Source organism: Sinocyclocheilus grahami, unplaced genomic scaffold (genome assembly GCF_001515645.1).
Source record: "Sinocyclocheilus grahami isolate Dianchi unplaced genomic scaffold, SAMN03320097.WGS_v1.1 scaffold134.1, whole genome shotgun sequence".
Taxonomy (NCBI): domain Eukaryota; kingdom Metazoa; phylum Chordata; class Actinopteri; order Cypriniformes; family Cyprinidae; genus Sinocyclocheilus; species Sinocyclocheilus grahami.
This window is the reverse complement of record NW_015505313.1, coordinates 2666716-2689101: the sequence shown is the minus strand read 5'-3', so window position 1 is coordinate 2689101 and position 22386 is coordinate 2666716. Positions and strand designations below refer to the sequence as shown.

Below are 22386 nucleotides of genomic sequence, written 5' to 3'. Positions count from 1 at the left end.
TAAATTATATCATAGAAAAGACCCCTGCAGACACTCATGACTGTGTTGATTTGACCTTTTTATGACAAGGCAAGATTAGTTCAAGTTGCAAAATGTCGTGTGGTGTGACTCCCCAAAAAATTATGATTTTTATGAATTATTAATGATATTTGTTAAAAATATATATATTTTTTTAAATATTAATAAAAATTATGACTAAAATGTGTACACACATTCAAAGTGTGGGGAAAATATATTATTACTTAATACTTGATGACATCTCATGACATTTCAAAAATGTCATTCAATTGAAACTTGAAAAGTTTGAAAGTTGTTGTTTTTTAAACTATACAACAATAAACATGAATACAAAGAGTACATTTCTAAGAACATGGCACATGTGCATTAAAAAGTGATTTATTTTTTAAAAAACACTCATATACACTACCGTTCAAAAGTTGTGGTTTAAATTAAAATTAATACCTTCGTTCAGCAAGGATGCATTAAATTCAGAAGTGATAGTAAAGACATTTATAACATTACAGAAATTTTTTATTACTAATAATTGCTTTGTTTGAAATATTCATCAAAGAATCCTGAAAAAAGTATCACGCTTTCCACAAAATATTAAGCAGCAACATTTTTCAACATTGATAATAAAAAGAAATGTTTCTTGAGCATCAAGCCAGCATATTGTAATGAGAATAAATTAGCTACATTTTAAAACATATTAAAATAGAAAACAGATATTTTAAGTTGTAATAATATTTCACAATATTACTGTTTTTACTATATTTTTAAATCAAATAAATGCAGCTTTGGTGCGAGTTAGAGACTTATTTTTTTTAAATCTTACTGATCCCCAACTTTTAAAAATTATTGTTAATTAATTGAAAATTAACATATTGTGATCAGTACCACAATTAGTTTGACAGCTTCCTTGTTCTCTTTCTCACACAGGAACTATGCATTACACAGATGCTGATTTGTCTCCTTACATGGCATACTCTTACCAGCTCATCACCAGTAATATCCGTGCTAACACCAGAAGTGCCACGGTCAGCTTACGCACTCTGTCTGCTGTACCTGAGCAAGAAGAACTCCAATTAACCCTTGTGGGTCGAGCCAAGCACACCAGTGCCTCCTTTAACTGGACGGAGCCTTTGAACACCACTGGTCCAGTGGACAGCTTTACCCTGAGTTCGATCTGACCGGAGAAGAGAGGATCCACTACACAGGACTTCAAACAGAGGCTACCGCTGAGGAGCTGCAACCCTTTACTCGATACAGCTTCAGTCTGCAGGCTTGCACTAACGGAGGCTGCGCTCGCAGCAAGAGTCTGATCATACTTACCACTCAGATACCTCCTCGGCAGCAGCCTGCACCCACAATCACAACCTTAGGGTCCTCTCAACTCAAAGTGTACTGGGAACCTCCAAGGTTACCTAATGGTATTGACACACTTAGAGCATTTCTCACTGTTTTAGATCATTTTTGACAGGGGCACTTTGAAAAATAGGCGGCCCACATTAAGACATGCATATGTGCAGTGGTTCTAAACCTTTTTGACTTGAAGGCCCACATTGTCCAACACAATATCTGTGGGCCCCTCGTGTAAGCTATAATAATATTCTAAATATTTCAGTATGGTCTGCTGTAATTATGACAAAGCTGCTTGTTTTCAAACTTTTTTGAATCCGGAAATAGTCAATATATTAAATTAATTAACCACAATTATTTTTGGGTCCAGAAGTTTTAATAACAGTTTGTACTTTAATAAAACAATAGTTTTTGAGGGGGAAAAAAGATAAATATTATATATATGTATTTTATTTGCTTTTTTTTTTTTTAAGTCATCCTACGGCTCCCTTGTTTGATGAGGCCCCCCAGTGGGCCCCAGCCTCCTGGTTGAGAACCACTGTCAAATACAAACCGTTTTAAATATTCATAGGGTACATGTTATGTTTTTGTTCTTAACATGATCACTACCCCTGATTTTTTACATATTTTTGTGGTATTTTTTCCCCCATTTTGTATCTGTTTTTGTCTTCCACCAGACCTAATATTCTGAAAGATAAATTAAAATAATCAGCTTTTGACTTCCTAACCCCACACTGAAACAGTACTAGATGTTAAACATGTTGAAAGTAACGTTGTCTTTTTCATTTACATATTCAGATCAGTCCCCAAATTTCACTCTCCTGTTTTATTTATAGGGAGTAGTAATATTGTTAGACATGATTTTATTTAACAGTGATTCCTAAATGCATACGGCAGAGCTGAAATGCTCTTCTACTTTGCCGTAGCTTCCTTTTTAGCCGTCTCCAGCTACATCATTACAATAATGAGAAATACTATTATAGAGATGCCATTTGATCTCAGCCGGGATGAAAATTAAATCCTTATGAACTTTAATCTACAACCAAGAGGCTTGATTAAGGCTCAGCCCATGCTTCATTTCGCAATATAAACTGATGGGACTGCGCGCCGCAAAGAAACATTTCACATTTAAAACAGTTGATTGCTGCATACAATTATGTATTGTGCCTCGCGCCATTGAAAGCGTCGCAAAATAGCCCTCTGTATATCAATGGCTTTTAATGCCAGTTATCATGCTTTTTGCCAAATTAGCTCATTAACATGGACCATTATAAAGTGCCCTTAGAGGATTCTCTCAATGAATTTCCTCTCCGTTTAATTGTGTCTATCTGATTCTCTCTTTCTGCCTCTCTTTTCTGCATAATTTCATGCAGCAGCTATAATTGTGTATTGTCAATGGCCAGTTTTACATCTCAATATCATCTGCTTCTGTCTGAGTCTTAATAAGGGATTGTGGAAGAAGGTACTGGCCTATATATGTTTCATGCATCTCTTTCTTTCTCTCTCCAGGTATAATTATCAGGTATGAGCTTTTTATGCAGCTGCTGAATGAGTCGCAGAGAAACGCCACCAGTTACGGTCCAGAGCAAAGGGTTTCCCTCAGTAGTGGCTGGCTGAACCCACGGCCGTCGATGAGTTCGGCCAATGAGAACGCTCTAACCCTGCCTGAGAGCAGTGCAGTTATGTCCAATCTAGAACCCTTTTCCACCTACCGCTTCAGAGTGCTCACAGTTAGCATGGCCGGCAGTACCCTGTCAGAGTGGGCCATGGGGCGAACTGCAGAAGGAGGTCAGTCGAACACACTTTGTGCTATCAAAGAAAGCAATTTAAAGTTGTTTTTTATTAAACTGTGGTGATTATAACTATAAAATTATATGAAACTGTGTATTAAGTTTTGTTTGGGGATGGCTCTTTTCATTTTGTTTTATATCCGAAGAGATTATGAAACAAATTATCTTGAACAACACTCCAAACAGTTTGAAATAAACAAGTATTGCATTTCATAGGCCACGAACACGGCTCCATTCCGCAGAGAAAATCCTGCATCTTCAGTTTTTATTTAGATGGGAGCCCTGGAGAATTGATTTTGAGGAGATGCTTATTAAGCAGAGAAAGAATCGGTGGCTAGTGTTACAGCATAGAATGACAGTTCCTGAAAAACGGAAACTGGGAATTAGCATAAACATGTGAGGGATTGTGGGATAAATTTTCACCACAAGGGCTTCACAGGAAGGAGCCCGTCCAGGCTTTCTATTTTATTTAAAAAGAAGACAGCTGAAGTTCCATGTAGTGTTTCTGTCAACTTCCTCTCTATATTTTGACACTTGGAGGGAGGTGTACTTTACTATTTTTATTTCTCGCCATGTTTTTGTTTGATGAGATGCACTTGAGTTTGCGGATTTCCTTGTCAAAGCTTGTGTTAAGAGGATAACCCAAAAGCTGTTTGAAATAAGTCAGGTTTAAACAGTGTAGAGCGGAATCAGTTTGCCAGTATTAACAAATAAAAAAATGAGAATTGATCAATTATGCTTCCCAAATGGAAAAAATTGAATAAAATTGTATCAGTGTTTTCCCAGAATTTATTTGTTTGTTTGTTTATTATTTTCCCATTATTTTCCATGTGTATATATATAATTTTTTTTTTTTTTTTTTACCCTATCCAACAAGTATTATTATTATTTATTTGTTTGTTTGTTTGTTACGTCTTGTTAGGTTTATGCTTAAAATGCTAAAAAACAAAATTAAGAAACTTAATTGCAGTATTCTCTACAAACAAAGCAAACATGCAAACAGACAAATAAATAACACATTTTCGTCTCAAGAAGATTAATTTGCTGGATAGGAAGACAAAAATGCTGATTATGAAACGGTTTTATTGTTTTGATGAATTATTTGTTCTGCTCCACAGTGCCAGAGTACATGCCCTCTCCTCATGTGTCCCCTGTGTCCTCGTCCTCACTCAGAGTGAGCTGGGAGACGCCACAGGACAAAGACGTCAGGGGCGAAGTGACTGAGTACAGAGTCAACCTTCACCAAGAACAAATGTCCAACCCATATGCTCCACCTATAGTAACACAGGTATCCATTTCAGCACATTCAACTTTTTTTTGATAGAAAAGGGCCACTGCCAGAACATTCTGATGTGTTGGCACACAGCTTTGAAGCTTCTGTGGCTATATTGTGTTGTACTTTGCTTCATCCATCACACAGAACACTTCCTATTGCTCCAGTTTTTCCATTTTTTTCTCCTTCTTTCATTGATATGTGTTGCTGTATTGATAAAGAAAGCTGCAAGTTTCCATTGAAATGAAAAAAGGCTTTTTTTTATCCCCAGTAACCTTCATTTCTGTCCAGTTTTATATTTCCATAGCTTGTGCCTTGTGTCCCAGTATGCATGTGGCGTGGGCTGAACTGTCCAAAAAGGTCTCCTCTATTACTCATGTGAATCTTTGTGTTTTTTTGTCTTCGTTCGGGTAGCAAACCTTTAAAGGTTAAAGTAGCGCCGTCTTCCGCATGTTAGTCTGTATTTAAAGCACTGTTTTCCATATCAGGATCACCTTTCCTGTCTTCGTGGCAAATGTTTCAAGGATGTTTTTTGAGATTACTTTTCCTGAACAATCCTCTTTGTAATTGGATTTCATTATCTTAGATCTTAATTAGTTTGATAAGTGTATGTTAGCATTGATTATGTTTTCAATCAGTAACCTGCAAATATGAACTTTTTAAATAAATATGTCAGGTCAGGCAGGTATTGAAAGCTCTGAAGGTGTGATCTTTGTGTTGCGTGTCTACATGTGTACCTCTTATGAGCGGTTGTAAGAACTCCCATTGACATGATCAGTTGCTGAAATATTGCATGTACTTACTGAGTACTGTTCCGCTGTTTTCAAAACAGCTTCTCTAAATGCTACATCGCTGTTTTTTTCACATTGTATTATTCTGCCTTATTATACAGCTGAGCAATCTGAGGAAATAATCAAACATGCTTTCCTAGGTTGTTCCTGTAGTGTAGTGTAGTGTAGTGATTGAAAAATTGGGGAAAACTATTTATTTAGCAAATTGTTGTTTCAAATTGTTTGTTATAGTTAATTCTTATGATTAAAGGGGTCATATGATGTTGCTAAAAATATCATTATTTTGTGTATTTGGTGTAATGAAATGTGTTTATGTGGTTTAAGGTTCAAAAAACACATTATTTTCCACATACTGTACATTATTGTTTCTCCTCTATGCCCCGCCTTTCTGAAACGCCTTGATTTTTACAAAGCTCACCAGTCTGAAAAGCGAGGTGTGCTCTGATTGGCCAGCTATCCAGTGCGTTGTGATTGGCTGAATACCTCAAGCATGTGACGGAAATGTTACGCCCCTTGCCATACTGTGATGGCATGTCCCGCAAATGTCCAACCCATATGCTCCACCTATAGTAACACAGGTATCCATTTCAGCACATTCAACTTTTTTTTGATAGAAAAGGGCCACTGCCAGAACATTCTGATGTGTTGGCACACAGCTTTGAAGCTTCTGTGGCTATATTGTGTTGTACTTTGCTTCATCCATCACACAGAACACTTCCTATTGCTCCAGTTTTTCCATTTTTTTTCTCCTTCTTTCATTGATATGTGTTGCTGTATTGATAAAGAAAGCTGCAAGTTTCCATTGAAATGAAAAAAGGCTTTTTTTTGATCCCCAGTAACCTTCATTTCTGTCCAGTTTTATATTTCCATAGCTTGTGCCTTGTGTCCCAGTATGCATGTGGCGTGGGCTGAACTGTCCAAAAAGGTCTCCTCTATTACTCATGTGAATCTTTGTGTTTTTTTGTCTTCGTTCGGGTAGCAAACCTTTAAAGGTTAAAGTAGCGCCGTCTTCCGCATGTTAGTCTGTATTTAAAGCACTGTTTTCCATATCAGGATCACCTTTCCTGTCTTCGTGGCAAATGTTTCAAGGATGTTTTTTGAGATTACTTTTCCTGAACAATCCTCTTTGTAATTGGATTTCATTATCTTAGATCTTAATTAGTTTGATAAGTGTATGTTAGCATTGATGATGTTTTCAATCAGTAACCTGCAAATATGAACTTTTTAAATAAATATGTCAGGTCAGGCAGGTATTGAAAGCTCTGAAGGTGTGATCTTTGTGTTGCGTGTCTACATGTGTACCTCTTATGAGCGGTTGTAAGAACTCCCATTGACATGATCAGTTGCTGAAATATTGCATGTACTTACTGAGTACTGTTCCGCTGTTTTCAAAACAGCTTCTCTAAATGCTACATCGCTGTTTTTTTCACATTGTATTATTCTGCCTTATTATACAGCTGAGCAATCTGAGGAAATAATCAAACATGCTTTCCTAGGTTGTTCCTGTAGTGTAGTGTAGTGTAGTGATTGAAAAATTGCGGAAAACTATTTATTTAGCAAATTGTTGTTTCAAATTGTTTGTTATAGTTAATTCTTATGATTAAAGGGGTCATATGATGTTGCTAAAAATATCATTATTTTGTGTATTTGGTGTAATGAAATGTGTTTATGTGGTTTAAGGTTCAAAAAACACATTATTTTCCACATACTGTACATTATTGTTTCTCCTCTATGCCCCGCCTTTCTGAAACGCCTCGATTTTTACAAAGCTCACCGGTCTGAAAAGCGAGGTGTGCTCTGATTGGCCAGCTATCCAGTGCGTTGTGATTGGCTGAATACCTCAAGCATGTGACGGAAATGTTACGCCCCTTGCCATACTGTGATGGCATGTCCCGGCTGAAGCGATGAGTCAAAAACATTAAAACCCATTATAAACGAAGCATTTGTTACATCCAGTGGAGACATAATTATGGATTATAATGACTTGTACTGTCTTTTTACGCGTTGCGTTGCATCGCGCCGCGTAAACATAAAACCATGTCTGCATTTGTGATCGGAGAAATGACAAACAACAAGCCCTTCTCTACACTACTGAAAACTCACGTTTGAATCATCAGTGGCAAATCCTTTAAATGAAAACGTACTTGCAGTCTGTGAGTCAGAACAGCCGGCATTGTAGTCTACTCTCCCAGGATCAGGAAACAGTCCTCCATAAAATGTGCTGCACACATCTGAATATTTGGGTTGAACTGTTCTGGAACAGTGTTGTAAATACAACTTAACCACTGATTTCTAGCTGTGTCCTCTTTTGGAAGGCCAAACAAAGTAGTTTCGCTTTCACAACGAAACACACAGAACACAAACACACAGCGTCTTCACGACATGGCGGCAGCAACAATACTACAGTGAGAATAAAAGGTATTTGGGCGGCATTATGCAAATCTTCCCACATCGTGACGTAGACATGTGGGGGTGTGTTAGAACGAGCCGTCTTAGGAGGTGTGGTTGACTCTTAACTTTTATAAAGAATATCTCTTTGGATTTGAGACTTTAGTCTTTGCAACTTTACAGATCTTCTTTATGCACCAAGAGCTTGTAACACTTCAAAGAGAAAGAAAAAATTGAAATTGCAGCATATGACCCTTATAAATTTCCGTGAAAAGGTTTAAACAGTATATTCACCAATTCATTTATTTTTAATAGATGGCTAAACTGTAAAAAAATAAATAATAATAAACTGTAAAAAAATAAATAATAATAATTTTTTTTTTTTTTTTGTGGAAAAATGCTATGAAAATGCCAAAGTCAGACTCAGTAAAAGTGTAAATGGATTTAACATCACATTATATGTAATTCTCAGGTCTCGACGCTTACTTTTCTTTTTAGGAGCACTTGTGCTCCTAACTTAAAAAATTTAGGAGCACGTTCAAAATTTTAGGAGCACATTCTAATCAATAATCCAAAATGCTCTCAAAAAGTATAGCCTTCCCATTAGGAGGTAATCTTTGACTCCTCTAACTTTATTAAAAGTATGTCATCTTTTGTCAAATTCTTAAAAAAATTATATTTTATAAGCTTTTTAAAAATTGTAATTAATATCATCATGGATTTATGGATTTAAATGTTTTAAATATAACATTTTGAATATAGAAATATTAAATGATTTAAATAACTGAAAAGATACCTTAAAAATGAAACTAAAACTGCCAGCAGGTGGCGGTAAGTCACTGATTTTTATCACTGAATCATTCATTCAATTGATTCATTCGAACGGCTGATTCATTCAAGAATGAATCAAGTGACTGTCTTTATGAATGGGTAATCATGAATCACTGACTGGCATTTACAAGATTCGTTTAAAAAACCCCGTTTATTCATAAACGAAACACCGCTGTGTTTGAATGGAGATGCGCAGCGGCTCCGCTCTGTCTTTGTTTTAAACTATTTTCGACGACGAAATAGAGCAAAATCAGACAATAGTGTTATAGTCAGACAATGTAAGTCACTTAATATTAACTTCTTGTTTATTGAATTGTATTGTATTAAATCAGTTATCACATTTACAAACTCCCTTAAAAATCATTAAAAGATGTCACTCATCTTAGTTCATCGCGAGCTCACATTTATAATCTACGAAGCTCTCTACACTGCGCAATGAATCTCTTATTTACACCCTGTCTACACTTTGCTTATGAAAGGATTCATGAGATATGTCTGTGATACATTACTCGACGCTGCAAAAACACGTAGAAACCTTTGAAGCTCCCCTGAGCGCAATCACAAGTATGATGATGATTGGGACAGTCGCACTGGTGCTCCTAAAAAAAAATTTCATAGTCGCACGCAGTAGTTTTCAGTCGCACTGTCGAGCCCTGATTCTACTATAAAATATTGTCAAATGTATTGATTTTTGAAGTGAAACTATGAATTGCGTTGTAATTTATGGTGTAAAACGGTGTAAAAATGGTGTAAAAAGGACATTACCTGAACACTCTGCTCAATTTCTGGCAAACACAGCTGCCTGTTTGTGTGTGTGTGTGTGTGTGTGTGTGTGTTTGTGTTTTAACCTTAAATTTAATAGAAAACTTTTTTTTACAGGGCAGGTTTTATTACTGTCTTCTAGTGTAACTGATTATATTTTTTATAAAGGTAAGCTTAATTGTAGTTGACTTGTTATTATGAATAACAATTTTAGCTACTTCACTTTTGTGGTATGTTCAGTTGAGAAAAGACAGAAAATGGGGAGAAGGAGACAAATGATGTGAACTTGATTCAAACTTGCAGTGTCCATGTGAGCATCATGGTTTAAATGATAACAAATAGACCTTGGCTCTGACATTGTTGTCTAAGTTTAAGTGTCTGAAAACAGTTTCAGGTCATCTTTAAGTGTGAAATTGTGTGCTTGCAATTTATTAGTGCTGTATTTATCTATATCTATTTCTATATATTTTAAACTGTACTCGTTGAATGTTTTCATGTTTTAGGTGCTGTACAGTGGATGAGCACAGGAGCGGAGTTACACAGCAGGAGGACTGAAGGCCTATGAGGAGTACAGTTTTACAGTTACTGTGTGCCGGTCAGTACCATTCCTAGAATCTACATCAGTGTACCTCACTAGCAGCCTTTGATCTTATGTTTTTAATTTTCTGAATCTTTGCTGCAGATTCGCTTCATTCTAATTTATGTCGTTTACCGACTGGTGGTTTAAATGATAACATATAGACCTTGGCTCTGACATTGTTGTCTAAGTTTAAGTGTCTGAAAACAGTTTCAGGTCATCTTTAAGTGTGAAATTGTGTGCTTGCGATTTATTAGTGCTGTATTTATCTATATCTATTTCTATATATTTTAAACTGTACTCGTTGAATGTTTTCATGTTTTAGGTGCTGTACAGTGGATGAGCACAGGAGCGGAGTTACACAGCAGGAGGACTGAAGGCCTATGAGGAGTACAGTTTTACAGTTACTGTGTGCCGGTCAGTACCATTCCTAGAATCTACATCAGTGTACCTCACTAGCAGCCTTTGATCTTATGTTTTTAATTTTCTGAATCTTTGCTGCAGATTCGCTTCATTCTAATTTATGTCGTTTACCGACTGGTTTAAAATTCTCTTTCAGCCATGCTGTATCATCCCTGATGTAATAACCAATCCAAACTATAAGAACCAATCCCAACTGTTCTACTTTTAAAAATTCACGGTTTATAATGGAGTACATTCACAGTATGTGTGTGTGGGCACACAACATCCAATTACGTGTGAGCACTCTGATATATGTTGTCGTTGAAAGGAGAAAAACCTGAATAGGTGTTAATTCTTATGTTAATATTAATGAAGTGCCTTTAATAGAAAGTGTCTGTCATTGCTCATAGTCAGTTTGTTGAATAGGTCTCCCTCAGTGAAGGCCGGGCCAGACCACCTTTAATTGTGTACGTAAACCCATCGGTGAACTGGAGCACATATGGTCTGCCCTGCTCTCAATTGAGAGAGGAAGTCTTTTATCTCAAAGGAATACAAACTAAAGCTATTTTAGATTCACTCTCAGGTTATCTCTATTATTTTCATACTTTAAAATTGATGAATTTTGAATAGTCAAGCAGTCAGAGAGAGGGAGGTTCGTTCCATGCACAATTTCTGAAAGTGTATCATCAAGAACACCATTTTATTTTTTATCAGGCTTTTCTGTTCTCTCTCTCTCTCTCTGTCTGTCTCTCTCTTTTTTCCCCTCTCACTCTTGCTGCCACCTTTTATATAGTAACCATATCCTAGGGGTTGAACAACTTCTGATATTTGAAAGTCGACTTTTATGTGATGAAAGTCGACTAGTCGCTGATGACATCATTAAAACACACACACACACACACACACAATCAATGAAAACAGAAGTACAAGTAGACTCAAAGATCAACAAGAATCAAAGCAAATACTCATTTATGTCCTTAAATATACCTACCGATACCCTATGCTGATGAAAAAACCTTCAGTAATAACCCTATAAACAGAAGCAAAGCGTTAAAAGTCTCCCGCCATATGGAAGAGCCGATGACATCGGCAGCTCCATCGGCTGCAGCATATTGAGCTGACCATATGTTACAGCAGCACTGCGAGCCTGACTGATTCATGCCCATCACATTCCACTGTATCAATTAAAGGCCCTTGAAGGCTGCATGATTTGTGCCTCTGTTATTAAACCCTGCTAATTCATCCTACTTACATATTCCTTATAAATCTCCGGGAGTGTGCGGTGATTCATGACAATCGGGGAGAGCGCTACGGCACATTTTTCTCCTTGTAATTAACAGTAAATAGTTTTTACTGCCGCACAATGAATTTCTCGGCTTGGGCCGCAAATGAAGTAGTAAGAAGCGGAGTGAAGAATCTTGACTGAGGGGTTGGTTTAACTCATTAAGCAGTCACGTGAGCCGATGTGTAAATGGCAAAATAAAGGCAAAGGGAAAAAACTGAAGGGGGAAATGCGGCTGGTCATTGTCAAGAAGTATATTGCCTTCCTGTTCAATTAAGAAAAGGACAAATCTGGAAAGGCTAAGATTAAAATACATATATGGGGTAAGATGTGTTCTACAAATGCGTAGTGTAACAAAGGGGTTTTTAACTGCCTATTACAAGACTTTGCCTAATCTTTAATCCATGTGTTATGCTGGAGGATCACACATCTACTATTTATGCATTTACAAAATTGTCAAATTTCAATTTATACCATATTAATAATTGCTGAAGATACAGTATGCAGTTTATTGTAATACTGATAAGTGTTTGAACTTAAGAACTGTTTTTAAACAATTTTGTACACTTTTGTTACTCTGCAAAATCTGGATCAACAAAACAAAACAAAAATAACAATACACACTAAAAATAAAATGAAACATTAATTAAATAATGTCAAAAACAAAATAAAGAATTATTTTATATATATGTATATATATATATATATATATATATATATATATGAGTAAAAAATAAAATGCAGTATATAGTAGGGGTTGCACCAACTAATCGACTAGTCGACTTTAAAGGGGTCATATGATGCTGCTAAAAAGAACATTATTTTGTGTATTTAGTGTGAAATTAAATGTTTATGTGGTTTAAAGTTAAAAAAACACAGTATTTTCAGTACTGTACATTATTGTTTCTCCTCTATGCCCCGCCTTTTCGAAACGTGTCGATTTTTACAAAGCTCATCGGTCTGAAAAAGCGAGGTGTGCTCTGATTGGCCAGCTATCCAATGCGTTGTGATTGGCCAAATACCTCAAGCGTGAGAGGGAAATGTTACGCCCCTCACATACTGTTGATGCCATGCCCCGGCCGGAGCGACGAGACAAAAACATTAAAACCCATTAGGCATTTGTTGCATCCAGTGGGGACATAATTACTGATTACAATGACTTATACTGTCTTTTTACGCGTTACGTTGCATTGCATCGTGCCGCGTAAACATAAAACTCTGTCTGCATTTGTGATCGGAGAAATTACAAACAACAAGTGCTACTCTACACTGCCCAAAACTCGCGTTTTAATCATCAGTGGCAGTTCCTTTTAATGAAAACGTACTTACGTGAGTCAGAACTGCCGGCATTGTAGTCTAACATTACTCTCCCAGGATCAGTAAACAGTCCTCCATAAAATGTGCTGCACACATCTGGATATTTGGGTTAAACTGTTTTGGAACAGTGTGGTAAATACAACTTAACCACTGATTTGTAGTCGTGTCCTCTTTTGGAAGACCAAACAACGTAGTTTGCGCTTTCACAACGAAAAACACAGCGGCCTAGCGTGAGGGGAAGCCCCGGCTTAGCGTGCGCTGAGGCCGGGATAGAGTGAGCTGAGGCGGCGGGTCGAGAACGGCGCGCCCGGCGGATGCGACGAATGAGCGGCAACCATATGTGACGACCCCGGGCTGGACTCCGCTTCGTCCACGGTGAAAGTTGATGTATTTCCTCAGCGACCAGCACAGATCAGCTCTAGGCATGACGAAACGGATATCGTCCTCTTTTGGGTCGAGCCCTGATTCTACTATAAAATATTGTCAAATGTATTGATTTTTGAAGTGAAACTATGAATTGCGTTGTAATTTATGGTGTAAAACGGTGTAAAAATGGTGTAAAAAGGACATTACCTGAACACTCTGCTCAATTTCTGGCAAACACAGCTGCCTGTTTGTGTGTGTGTGTGTGTGTGTGTGTGTGTGTGTGTGTGTTTGTGTTTTAACCTTAAATTTAATAGAAAACTTTTTTTTACAGGGCAGGTTTTATTACTGTCTTCTAGTGTAACTGATTATATTTTTTATAAAGGTAAGCTTAATTGTAGTTGACTTGTTATTATGAATAACAATTTTAGCTACTTCACTTTTGTGGTATGTTCAGTTGAGAAAAGACAGAAAATGGGGAGAAGGAGACAAATGATGTGAACTTGATTCAAACTTGCAGTGTCCATGTGAGCATCATGGTTTAAATGATAACATATAGACCTTGGCTCTGACATTGTTGTCTAAGTTTAAGTGTCTGAAAACAGTTTCAGGTCATCTTTAAGTGTGAAATTGTGTGCTTGCGATTTATTAGTGCTGTATTTATCTATATCTATTTCTATATATTTTAAACTGTACTCGTTGAATGTTTTCATGTTTTAGGTGCTGTACAGTGGATGAGCACAGGAGCGGAGTTACACAGCAGGAGGACTGAAGGCCTATGAGGAGTACAGTTTTACAGTTACTGTGTGCCGGTCAGTACCATTCCTAGAATCTACATCAGTGTACCTCACTAGCAGCCTTTGATCTTATGTTTTTAATTTTCTGAATCTTTGCTGCAGATTCGCTTCATTCTAATTTATGTCGTTTACCGACTGGTTTAAAATTCTCTTTCAGCCATGCTGTATCATCCCTGATGTAATAACCAATCCAAACTATAAGAACCAATCCCAACTGTTCTACTTTTAAAAATTCACGGTTTATAATGGAGTACATTCACAGTATGTGTGTGTGGGCACACAACATCCAATTACGTGTGAGCACTCTGATATATGTTGTCGTTGAAAGGAGAAAAACCTGAATAGGTGTTAATTCTTATGTTAATATTAATGAAGTGCCTTTAATAGAAAGTGTCTGTCATTGCTCATAGTCAGTTTGTTGAATAGGTCTCCCTCAGTGAAGGCCGGGCCAGACCACCTTTAATTGTGTACGTAAACCCATCGGTGAACTGGAGCACATATGGTCTGCCCTGCTCTCAATTGAGAGAGGAAGTCTTTTATCTCAAAGGAATACAAACTAAAGCTATTTTAGATTCACTCTCAGGTTATCTCTATTATTTTCATACTTTAAAATTGATGAATTTTGAATAGTCAAGCAGTCAGAGAGAGGGAGGTTCGTTCCATGCACAATTTCTGAAAGTGTATCATCAAGAACACCATTTTATTTTTTATCAGGCTTTTCTGTTCTCTCTCTCTCTCTCTGTCTGTCTCTCTCTTTTTTCCCCTCTCACTCTTGCTGCCACCTTTTATATAGTAACCATATCCTAGGGGTTGAACAACTTCTGATATTTGAAAGTCGACTTTTATGTGATGAAAGTCGACTAGTCGCTGATGACATCATTAAAACACACACACACACACACACACAATCAATGAAAACAGAAGTACAAGTAGACTCAAAGATCAACAAGAATCAAAGCAAATACTCATTTATGTCCTTAAATATACCTACCGATACCCTATGCTAATGAAAAAACCTTCAGTAATAACCCTATAAACAGAAGCAAAGCGTTAAAAGTCTCCCGCCATATGGAAGAGCCGATGACATCGGCAGCTCCATCGGCTGCAGCATATTGAGCTGACCATATGTTACAGCAGCACTGCGAGCCTGACTGATTCATGCCCATCACATTCCACTGTATCAATTAAAGGCCCTTGAAGGCTGCATGATTTGTGCCTCTGTTATTAAACCCTGCTAATTCATCCTACTTACATATTCCTTATAAATCTCCGGGAGTGTGCGGTGATTCATGACAATCGGGGAGAGCGCTACGGCACATTTTTCTCCTTGTAATTAACAGTAAATAGTTTTTACTGCCGCACAATGAATTTCTCGGCTTGGGCCGCAAATGAAGTAGTAAGAAGCGGAGTGAAGAATCTTGACTGAGGGGTTGGTTTAACTCATTAAGCAGTCACGTGAGCCGATGTGTAAATGGCAAAATAAAGGCAAAGGGAAAAAACTGAAGGGGGAAATGCGGCTGGTCATTGTCAAGAAGTATATTGCCTTCCTGTTCAATTAAGAAAAGGACAAATCTGGAAAGGCTAAGATTAAAATACATATATGGGGTAAGATGTGTTCTACAAATGCGTAGTGTAACAAAGGGGTTTTTAACTGCCTATTACAAGACTTTGCCTAATCTTTAATCCATGTGTTATGCTGGAGGATCACACATCTACTATTTATGCATTTACAAAATTGTCAAATTTCAATTTATACCATATTAATAATTGCTGAAGATACAGTATGCAGTTTATTGTAATACTGATAAGTGTTTGAACTTAAGAACTGTTTTTAAACAATTTTGTACACTTTTGTTACTCTGCAAAATCTGGATCAACAAAACAAAACAAAAATAACAATACACACTAAAAATAAAATGAAACATTAATTAAATAATGTCAAAAACAAAATAAAGAATTATTTTATATATATGTATATATATATATATATATATATATATATATATGAGTAAAAAATAAAATGCAGTATATAGTAGGGGTTGCACCAACTAATCGACTAGTCGACTTTAAAGGGGTCATATGATGCTGCTAAAAAGAACATTATTTTGTGTATTTAGTGTGAAATTAAATGTTTATGTGGTTTAAAGTTAAAAAAACACAGTATTTTCAGTACTGTACATTATTGTTTCTCCTCTATGCCCCGCCTTTTCGAAACTGAACTTTTATAAAGAATATCAACTTTACAGATCTTCTTTATGCACCAAGAGCTTGTAACACTTCAAAGAGAAAGGAAAAATTGAAATCGCATCATATGACCCCTTTAATGCTCTGCCATGACACTATAAGCTTGACATCGACTAGTCGCTGGTCCTATAGAGGGCGCAACAGGATAAGAAATACGTACACATTTGCGCTCCGTTTCCAAATAGTTAAAATTACAAATAAATGCATACTCCGAAAGCGCTCCACAAGACATGTGTGATTATATTACTGGATACTCGAAATTGAACGGGAGAATGCACGTTTTAAACAGCTTATTGTACAGGTAAGTTAATCGCCGTTCTAACTGCTGCTGCGTTGTAACGCACACACATAAGCTGTGTCCCAATGTGAAGTGTACACACTTCGAAGGTCACGCCTCTGAAGTGCACAAAGGACCCTCCGAAGTGCATGAAGGACGCTCCGCCTTCACAGGATTTCCTAATTGAGCCACCAGAGGTTCCCGATTAGCGCACTGTCGCATAGCAACGGTGCGAGAGGAGAGCTGCCATCATGCCAGGACAGGTGGCAGGCCCGGACTGGCCATCGGGAGCACCGGGCGAATTCCCGGTTGCAGACGCGGCGGCGGCGGCGGCAAAAAGCACACTCTGGTTGTCCACCTACTGTAGCACAGTTTTATCACAGAATGCAAAATGTTTCAATGCAAGCATTTCAGTCAAATGTAATTTATGCAACATTTCAAATGGGGAAAATCAATTCAACCCATGGAACAGATTCCATCGAAAAAAAAGTGAGTCAGATTTCCCTGATCACGGGTTGAGAGGAGAAATGACTGACAGATCATGCTGGAGGATTTGCTGCTCAACAGATCCTGAGCTCAATGACAAATATCTGATCTTCCTTTACACAGAACACGCATGATCGCTAAATCAATCATCCACATGGATGTGCCTTTAATAGAAATACACCTTTTCATATGGACTATATAATTAGAGAATATTACAAAATCGAGTGGGCGAGATTTCCTTAGATTTTCTTTATTATTCATATAAAAAAATAATAATAACCTGTTTTGGTTATATTTACTATTAATTGCCCAGCTCCCCCTGTCAATGATCTAGCACCCCTTCAGCACCTGCGTTCAAAATTTTCTGGTGCCGCCCCTGCTAAAGGACATCATTATCAATTGGAAAGTTACATTAATAAATTTAGCAGACAGATATTCAAATGGATTTATTGTATAGGAAGGGATGGAGCTTGAGCATACAGCAACGCAAAAATATCACAGCCTAATAATGCAATAGTGTGTTCAGCATTAAGATTTTTTTTTAAATATATTGTATTGATTTTGACATTTAGGCACTTTAGAAAATGTGTTTTGATATATTTGTATGAAATAAAGGTTTGTTAAATCTCTGGTATTTAAGTCATTTTAAGATAAATAACATTCTGTGATAACAAATTTCAGTGAGGTGGTCGTTTTGCAACAAGGTGGACACAGTTCTAATCCTAACAGTAGACCTGCTGGTGAAGAAGTGACAGGTACAAGAAAAAAAGGGAGAGACAGAGATATTGGGGAAAATTAAGAAAAGGAAAAGGGAAGCAAAGGTGCAGTTCAAGAGACAACCTTTAATTATTTTCCAGGGTCCCAGACCAAGGATTTAGACCTTTTTATGTGATGGCCATTTAAATAATAGGGTTATCTGTGGTTTCAGAATTTGTAGGGGGTGTATAGGCTATATACAGAAAAAGGGGCCCAAATTGTACCTTTTGGGGTACAACAGCTTGTCACTGGAGCAGTACCCTTAAAAAGGATGTATTTTTTGGCTTTTTTACCCCATATAGCCTAAATATTAGTACCTCATGTGTACGAATTACTGTAAGGTACTAATATGTATCTATTAGGGTAAAACGGGTACAAAGATGTTATTTTAAGGCTACTGCTCAGTGACAAGCTGTTGTACCCCAAAAGGTACCATTTTGGCCTCTTTTTTTCTGTGTGTCCTGGATGAGTGTGAAATTTCCCGGCCTGAAATTGCGTCATTCAATATAAAACCAGTAACGTGTATTCATGTAAATAGGAAAATTTTTGATTTCATATTGATTGTAGAGAGCAAATATTGATGCTGTGTAGACAACCAACAAACATGTATTCTGGTTAGTACGAAACTAAACAGAATTAAAGCAATCTTCTTAAGGTTGCATTAGCAAATTTTCTACAAAATTTAGAAAGCAAAAAATGTTGGTTGTCAATAGAGTAGCAATGCAAAGCTCACACAGCTGAATCACAACGCTGCAAATTTGCATAAACTAACTTGAACCTGATGCGAAATCTCTGGGAAAAGTTTCAAAGTAAAAATTTCACCAAATAAAGGTAAATGTGACCAAAATTTTAGTTGATGTGATTTGGAAATTATGAAAATTATCAAATAATATATAAATTCTTGTTGAACTTAAAAATTATTATTGAATATGATCAGCTGACAGAAAAACATTAAATTAATATTGATTGCCATACTGAGTACATTTACATGGACAACAATATTCCGATTTTAACATGATTAAGACAATACACTGATTAAGAATGTACCATGTAAACAGAGATTTTTGATTACCTTAATCCGGCTAAAATCATACTCGAAGTAAACATAAATCGAATTAAGACATGTGGTGTATTCCTATTTTAGTTGCGTTATCGATGTCGCAGTATAGACGTTTATATACCTTAATCACACTATTACCGCCGTGTAGGACTTTTCAGCGCATTTTGCGACAGGATACAAACATGGCAGTGGTCAACCGTTTGACGGCAAACAAAAGAGCATGGCTTCAACAATGCCATCATCTTTGCACATATAGCATGACAAATAATTAACTGCACTTGAAGCTTTCGTAAAATTAAAAATGAAACGCCTCGTGGGCAGCGCGTCGATGCATGTAGCACTGGTGCGCTTCGGGCTTCCCATGTTCGAGTCCCGGCTCGCAGACCTTTCCCGTTCCACCCCCCTCTCTCTCTCTCACACACTTCACTTCCTGTCTAAATACTGTCCTATCAAATAAAAGGCAAAACCGCCAAAAATAAATCTTTAAAAAAAAAAATGAAACAGACAAAACTGTATATGGCACCATAACGAAGGAGAACTGTATGTTGATATGTGAAATTCTGGAGGGGACGTCGGATAGTGTTGCGTGGGGATGTAAAGATGTGCCAATAATCGATCTATGTACTATAACATGTAAAACAGGAACATAAAAGGAATATTCTAAAAGCAATTATTATGCTTTTTCACCTTTTCAACTTTAGTTAGTCTGTAATGTTGCTGTTTGAGCATAAAAAAGATCTGCAAAGTTACAAAGCTCAAAGTCCAATTCAAAAGGAGATATTTTATTTAACAGAAATCACTTTTCAAAAACTACAACGAACGACTCGTTTGGACTACAACGCATATTTTCCGGGATTTGTGATATCACAAATATCGACGAATGGGATGAGACCTGGTTGAGCTGCACTAGAGAAGGCAACGAGTGTTATCACTATGTCGGAGACACGCTAGCTTTCCCAAGGCAGACAAACTTAGAGTGGTTACAATCATCTGGGATTAAATCGCACTGAAATTGATTTGATTTTGACGCAATATTTACACTGAAGCTCGCAGGCGGCTATGGTAAGGGGCATGATATTTCCAGACCAGGCGCCGAGTGCTGCCAATCACAACACACACTGGCCCAGCTAACCAATCACAGCACATTTCGTATTTCAAAAGGCGGGCCTTCATTTGAAACAGGAACTATTCGAGCCGTTCATGCCTGACTGAGGAGAGAGGTGTTGTAATAATGTAAAATATGTGAAAAATAATGTTTTTCGAACAACCTAGTATGAGAGCCTGTTCTAGTACACCCCCAAAACAAGATCAAGACTTTGTAAAAGAGCATAATAGGACCCCTTTAATCATAATATTGTCTTATTCAGAAGAAGATAAATAATTCGATTACTGATGTCCATGTAAACTTAGTCACTGTTAATGCAATATAAGGCTTCCAGGGACAAATAGAGTACATGCACATGTATGTGTGTCCATTGTAATGTGGAAATGTACAAGCACCTTAATTTGCATACCGACAATTGTGTTTCAGGCTGGTGCTAATGAGCAGTTAAGTAGTTTAAAACTTCATGAACAATTATTACCATCAAGACTAAATGTAAACTCTCTTGACACTTCTATTGATTTGTATTGGTTCCAAACTAACTTTTCTTTCCACTCCTAAAGCATTTTCAAATGTTCATGTGGGCTGCTCCAACCCCATCGCTCTGCCCTAATCACTCTTTATTCATCTCTCACTCCATTCCTCACTCTTCTCCATACTGATGTATTAATGACTTCCATGATTAGACAAAGGGCAATTATACTTTTGTTTACAAACATAATTGGGCAATTGAGTTCCAAATGAATACATGTTCCGTTTCATCTACTAATGCAAAAATCCTTCAGCTTGCCATTTGTTTAGATTACTTGCGCTTTAATTGCGTTAAAAGCTTGGAAGGCATTGCTTTAAGTTATCAGATTGGTCAGTGTGACGTGACAGAGAAGGCAAACATCAGATGACCTCCTCTGAGTGACGTGAGGATAAGGTTTAGGGGTCTTTTTGTGTGTGATGTGATACATTTTTAAGTGATTCACAGGTGAGAATGTGTGGTGGAGATGTGCTTTACGGCACATTGAGGCCCTCTTGCCTTCAGATAGGTTTATGCCATTTTCTCTTCTCCATTCCCCAGCCTCTCTGTGCTGCATAATCCACAAACGAACATGAAACCATGTCATGTCGCGAGCCCTTTTTTGTTGGACACATGCTCTAAGATATCTGGGAAATCTGACTTTATTTATATTAAAACGAGGCAATTAGTAGATCCTCCCTAAGAAGTCGGGGACATTAAATTGCCTCCTTAAGGAGCGTGCATATAAATGGGTGACCCTTTGTGACCTTGCAATTTCAGGAAATGAATGGCCATTTCCCCCTCTAACTCTATTAACATTTAGCACTGCAATTTCCAGTTTTTTTCCTTAAATAATGACAAACGGATAAATCTTTATAAATCAAGCCCTGTGTTGAGTTCAGCTCACTCCCTAATTGATCAATGGCTGCAGTCAAAGTGGTGAGCTCGTCCTTGGGCCTGCTGGGATTATAAATGGCCACCAACTAATGAGGGAACCCAAAGAACAAACCAGAATGACAACACCCCTTTTAACCGCCTTTTCTTTTTACTCTTTTCACACCTTTTAGTGTTTCTTTCACACGTTAGTATTTCAAATGCAGGTACTAAACGGCTTAAATGTTTGTGTTGTTGATTTGTGTGATGCACACAAAGATTTCCCTGCTGAAAACAAGCTGCATGTTTTATTGAACTTCGAGAGCTGGATAAATCGGATTGAAAAGCTCAATGGCTGAAATCAGGCATAATGACAACAGCAAACAGCGATGAACAAATAGCATGCTCAGGGGCAAATACTTTGTATATTATTGAAATGTAGCCAAAGCAATAAATTAAGCAAAATCAATGGTCATCTAATCTTGTGCTTGAAATGACTTTGTTAAAGGATGCAAGTCCCAACAAATCAAAGTAAAAATGAGGTTAATAATGCAATATAGTTGAGGTGAATTGACTTGAGCTTTGATCGTCATTGAAATAACAGCAGTCGTGTTCTTTTTTTTGTTTATGTAAAATGTGTGTGTTTTAAAGCAGGGGTCTCCAACCTTTTTTACACCACAGACCAGTTACGTTTGGAAAATATTCTCTTTGGGAGTATACATATTTATATATATATCAAAATTGCTTGTACGTGTAAATTGGAATCACGTGCGTGCCGAACGGTAAGGTCTCATCCGTGGGTATTACGGATCAACTGCGTTCTCTTTCAGTCGGTCACTCTCGACGTCACATCGGATGACCGACGAAATTGGGATCTCGCTTAGAGGGACCAATCTACTTCGAGTGTAAACTAAACGAGCCAATGCACATTGGCATGCGATTATTGCATCCCGCTGCTGCTGATCACAGCGTGAGTATAAGTAGGCAGCAGATGCAGCGCATTCAGCTTTTCGCTTCGGAGCCGAGCGATCACATCGTTCTGCTCCTGACTACTCTACTGAGAGAAGAAGACTGAAAGAGTTCAGCACGCTCTTGGAGAGCTCTTCGTGTTGGCGGACGGCGCTTCAGCGGTGGTGGTTTCCCGTGTC

General features: G+C 37.4%; 1 pseudogene; it reads left to right on the top strand.

Moving 5' to 3' along the window:
• The window catches only part of LOC107590940 (usherin-like), a 257040-nt pseudogene that overhangs the window by 65299 nt on the left and 169355 nt on the right, over positions 1–22386 (top strand).